Genomic DNA, 6,000 nt, shown 5'->3' on the forward strand with positions numbered 1-6,000 from the left:
CATTTCAGCACTCAAAAAGTTTTAGATTTTAGAGCATTTCAGATTTTGTATTTGGGATTCTCAACTGATAAGAACAGTTAGAGTTTCTCAAAATTCAATTTATGCTACTACATTTAGTGAAAATTACTAGACTTCAAGTCAGAAGACCTGTATTCAACTCCTGATTTTACCATCTACTAGTTACACAACTAGTAGCCCATGACCCATCTGAGGGGGGGGGGGAATATCATTCTAATTCACCTTCCTCATAGACCTTCAAGAACTATAGCTCACAATGTTTTGAGGAGGAAATTTTTAAAATGTGAAGTGGCAAGTGTAAGACAACCTCACTCAAGTTTGTATTAAACATGAACCAAAAAAAAAAAAAAAATCTTACTTAAAAGTTTTGATTGTTAGAAATTTCTTAAATTCTCTTAAATTTCCTTAATTCACATAAAATTAGAAGCAATACCAAAATATAACACAAACACTAAAGCAAACACTGCAAAAAATAACATAGCAAAAAGATAGGAAAAAAACTCACACCTTCCCAAAATAAAAAATGTATTCAAAATTAACAAATTCTACAACAATAAGGGACTACATCCCAGAGTAAGAATGGTTTCAATTTTAACCAAATATTAACCTATTCCGTTTCAGTTAAATAAATTCAACCATTATCTTTTTTTTAAACTTTATTGTGGTTCTCAGATTTTTTTCCCATAAACAGAGCAAGAATATTAGGCAAAGTAGTTTATCTCAAAAATATTTATGTCAGAGTAACAAAAATTGGGGCAACAATATTTGGCAAATGCGCCACCTATACACATGAAAGAGAGAGCCCCCTAATTAGCTTGGGGGCACAGTATCATAAATATCAAAAGAGGCATTCCACATTTTGAGAATACAGATAATCTCTGAACACAAACTTTAGCATAGAACAAATACAGCTATAAGCAAGTTCCACATTTGAAGTCAATCATTTAAAAATCAGTTAATAACTGCACCTGAAGAATATAAACTTATCTAGCAGCCACTGACAAGGAATTTATAAGTGTTGACCTTTTGGAAGCAACAAGCAACAAACTACCTTAAATAAGAATCTAAAATTATTATCTTCATTGTGCTTCAAAAGCAAACCACTGTCTTAACACTACACTGTTAACTAAATTCCCCTCAAAACCCTGAAGGCACAGGATACCAAATCTTAGGTTCTAGTCCAACCTCTAACTTTGCTGTGAATAATTGTCATTTAATATGCTTCATTCATTTCTTCTGTAAAAAATAAAGGGCAGAGATATTTCAAGAAATCAAAACAATGAGAAAAATTAAAAGTTCCTAAATGAAACATAACCAACCTCTGGTTGTAAGAATTAAAATTATACATGTAAAATTGTTCAAGAGCAATGTTTGCCACATTTTAAACACTTAGTAAGTGTTAGGTGTTGTTATTATATATCAATTTTAATCAAGTAGAGAAATATATAAAATAACTAGATCAGCAAACTGAATATTTAGTAACCCAAATCTTGTCCATTATCTAGAGTATTCAAAATCTTAGAATGAAGATATTAGTTTAGTCTACCATATAATGCATTGGGAAAAATAATAAGTTTAAGAATTCTTTGCTGATAGGTTTTTATATTAACATTTCATTAGTCTAAAATAAACTTTTTATTCTAGCTCTAGTCATAATTTTTAAAAATTATTCCTTTCTTTAAAAAAAAATCTTGCTTAGTAGAATCACAAATTTTTCAGATAAATGTCTTTTCCACTTCTTTCAACATTGATCAAGCATGACTATCCAAGCACAGAAACAACATCAATGTCATAAATGTATCTTTGAAAAATGCTGTTTTCAGCCCACCACAAGAATTGTTTTGACTAGGCATTATATCATTTCCAATGGAGATAATACCAAAGTGCACATTATCTTGAGTCCTAGAAAAACAACAGATTTAGTCATCAAGAAGCAGGTTGTGTGAAAAGAAAGAGGACATACTTGAGAAAGCAACACCAACTCCTTCAGAGAGATCAAGTGGCTTTCCCATTCTTTATCTGTAAAATGGGAATAATCCTACTCTCACATGGTGGTTTGGAAGGTCAAATGAGAAAACAAATAAGAAAGCACTTTATAGCCTAAAAATTGCAGCATATTATACTGATCACTACTTTTTGTTGTTATTGCATGAGTAATAAGTTTCTTAACAACACACAAGTTATACTCAAAATACAGAATTTTGATTTCACAATAAACCGTCACCATTACTCAAAATTGCTATTTAAAAAAACAAACTTGCCTTGGATTGATTTCTCTTTCCATTTCTCATGACAAATTTCTCTTTCATTTCTTCCAAAATTATCTTCAGTTTATTTTCTTCAGGTGTCCCTAAATATTTTTGGTTCACATGAAGATAGCAATGCCATTTGGCTGATTCAAAGCCCCAGTGGCAAGTTGTTTTGTCAGGTGATCTGTGAGAATGCATTACAAATGTCTGGGGTGCAAACTTTCCACAGCACTCCAGACACTGAATACATGGAGCATCAGGCTGAACATAAAATCGGGGTGCAAATAGACCCTGACATTTGCCCAAGCATTCATGTTCCACTTCAAAGACACTGCCAGTTTCCTTTAACTGGGCACATGAGTTTTTAGCAGGAAGTATGCTACCATTTTGAGGAAAAGTTCGTGGTTGCAATAAAGCATTACATAATCTTTGTGCTTCAGTTAATGTAATCAGCCCACAGGATGGGGCATTGAATGGGAGTATTCCCAGGACCTTTAAGATATGAAGCTGGTCTGAAGTATATCTTGAACAATATATGTACAATTCATCACACACTGAATTTATTTGCTGGAGTGAAAATTCTCGGAGAACAGAATTTAAGACTTGGGGTAAACAGAGTCTCTTTTCTCCTCCAACTTGAAAACAAGAAATAGATTCCCCTTCCAACACAGTCTGGGTGAGTTCTGTGGAGCTATCGGAAGGGATGAGCAGTGGGCCAGGAAGAACCTGAGGAGATGGAAGAGGCAGACACACAGTAGGTGACATGCTTTCTTGGGAATACTGAGCAGAAAATGCTGCGGGGCCACCCAGAGAGCTCTGACTACTTAAATGGAATTGTGCCAAAGTGTGTTTCAAACTGGGATTTAAATTTAAAGGTTCAGGAACAGAAGCACAGGTTCGCTTGACATGCTCTCCATCAGTTTCCATTGGCATTTCTCCATAGTCATCCAAGTGTTCCTTCTTAACTGTTGGCACCTTGGTTATCATTTTTCCATTTGCATGAGTGTCTGTCATCATTTGCCTCGCTGGAAGGCTGCCATCATCTCCCATCCCATTCAGTTTTTTATTTGAGCCCTGAACCAAGGAGAAATTAGTCTGTAGGTTTTCCATTGCTTCACTATTCTGTTAAATAATTAAGACTGAGATTTGCATTTTTATTCAGTTGCTTATTTGAAGACAGAAAAGTGATGTATACAAATGATTACGGTAACTTATTCTCACAGAAAATTTAAATTTCCAAAGAGATCTCCTTACTCAATAGATTTTGCGACTTTGTTTCCGTTCTGTTTACAATCCAGTATAAATCCACTACGAATGCTATAACATTTCTTGTTTTGCCTCTAATAATAATATAATTTTCAGAGGCACATCTCTGAGGAAGCTTTGTTTTCTTGAACTCTTCAGCTATATGTATTAAAATAAAGTTACCAATTTCTCAATTCAAGATGTCCAGGTTCAATGCAATGAATTGATTTGTTTTAAGCAAAACACGTGGAAAGTTTATGCCATTACTTGTGCCTGGACTCAACCACGAGTCAAAATGCTGCAACCAAATCTCATTTTTGCCACCAAGGACACCAAAATTGGGGGCAGAGGGAGTATCTCCTCTAAAATTGATGGTCTGTTGGTCTGTCTTGAAAAACTGAATACTTGTATAAATCCTCACACCAGTAAAAACAGTCTCCGACTCTTCTTGAACTTCTACAACCAACAGTGACACTTAACAAAAAACTGCCCAGTTATCTTCAAGGATTATAGTTCATTCATCTGTGCCCGCCGCCGCTGTCGCCGCTGGCCCGCTCCTTTGGGCTGTGCCCGCGCCGCTGGGGACCCCACACGCATCGCTACACACAGCGCTCCGACGTCACCGAGCCCTCGACCCGCCCACGTCACTGCGGAGACACACGGCTTCCAGCAGTCGCCGCCGCCCTCAGGCCGCCCCTGGGGAGAGAGAGGGCAGCAGGGAGGTGGAGGGGAGGGGAACCCTAACTGTTATTCTTAAAAGTCACTTTGCCAATCTTATTGAAACATGATGGGATGATGTTTTATGCTATAATATAAAACTAAAACACAGAGAAAGGAAATTATGCCTGAAATAGGAACATCTTATGAAAAGTGACTTTTCAGATTGGGTAGGGAAGGATGAATAGAAGTTTACCTAAGACAGCACTTAGGGTGGGGCACCCCTAGAGGGGATAATAAAATTTATAAAGGCAGAGAATTGTAAATGAATCTATTTTAAATATTTTCTAATGTCTTCTCCAAAATATGCATGGGGTTAGTCATTTCTGCCATTGTTTTACTAATCTTCATTTTACATATTTTCATTAAATTTTTATTATATATTATTGTAATCATTTCTATATTTGCCTCCCATCTTTAAGCTTCATGAAAATAAGATCTTTGTAACTCTGGTGCTTAGCATAGTAAGTACTCAATAAATATTGGCTTATCAAAACACCAATCAATGAATGAATTAAAAAATTGAAGTATCTTTAAAGAATGGCAAGAAGGAGAGAGATGAGGTATTGCTGGGTGAATTTATGGCTTTGAGGAAACCACAGAGGTAGGTGTAGAATTGTTAGTTCTATAGATGCTATACTAAGTAACTAAGTTATTTTAATTCTACCTAATAAGCAACAATTGTTGAAAATCCTAAAGAAGCAGAATAGTATTACGTGGTTTATATTTTGGAAAGATACTACTTTAGGAAATCAATGAATTATGATCATAACATTTTTATGACCTCGGTCCACATCCTCTCAGCCCACTCCAGAGGTCACCTACAGGCAGGGTCTATGTACTGAGGGATCCCATGTCCTCTGCCTGAGGGAAGTCTCTGGCCAAGGATGTCTGTTTGCCTACATGTATGAAATGGGACAGAAGCATCTCATGATTAATGTTCCCAAGAACATCCACCAACCAATGTGGGCAGGATTTGGTACAAAAATACCCCAGTTTCCTCTGTACCTCAGTGGCACAACTTGGATGTTGTTAGGCACCCGCCTTCCAAGGATCTACAGTGGGCTTGAGCTTCAGTTCTCCACAGTGGAGGACCATAGACACTTGCTTAATTGGTGGCCCTTTCCTGTCTCACTTTCCCGTCACTTCCTGGGATCATCTTCCTGATAAATTGCTCATACCCAAATCTTTGTCTCAGTGTCTGCTATGGGGCAAATCCAAACCAAATAAAATTTTCTGTTTTCTTTTTTTCTAGTAGAAGGAAGTTTTGAGGATAGGCAGGTGATGGTATTTTTGTGCTGTATGTATACATATTGATAGGTATAATTAACTCACCAAAACATTTTGCTTATTTAAAAAGAAGAGTTCTTCCATTTTGGAAATTTGTGTTTAAGAATGAAAACAACAGCAGGAAATAAATGTTCATATGTTCATACAATGAGATACCACACTTTGGCAATATGCAATATGTAATCTGGTTAGTTAAAAGAAGTCAGCACAGAAAGGTAAATACTGCATGCTCTCACTCAGATGTGGGAGCTAAAAAAAACGAGCTCATAGAAGCAGAGAGTATAACTGTGGTTATTATAGGCTGGGAAGGTTAAGATGAGAGAAGGAAGGATGGAAAGAGATCGGTTAACAGGTACAAAGTTACAGCTAGATAGCAAGAATGAATTCTGGTGTTCTATACAACTGTAGGGTAAATGGTGTTTTTATTGTATATTTTCAAAAAGCTAGAAGAGACAATTTTGAATGTTCTCAACACAAAGAA

The 6,000-nt window shown here is 36.2% G+C and overlaps 1 pseudogene; it reads right to left on the bottom strand.

Moving 5' to 3' along the window:
- Positions 1–2,062: 2,062 nt before the first annotated feature.
- LOC138384768 (ski-like protein pseudogene) lies at positions 2,063–3,377 on the bottom strand (annotated as a pseudogene).
- Between the last annotated feature and the right edge of the window lie 2,623 nt (positions 3,378–6,000).

This window comes from Eulemur rufifrons, chromosome 6, assembly GCF_041146395.1.
Source record: "Eulemur rufifrons isolate Redbay chromosome 6, OSU_ERuf_1, whole genome shotgun sequence".
Lineage (NCBI taxonomy): Eukaryota > Metazoa > Chordata > Mammalia > Primates > Lemuridae > Eulemur > Eulemur rufifrons.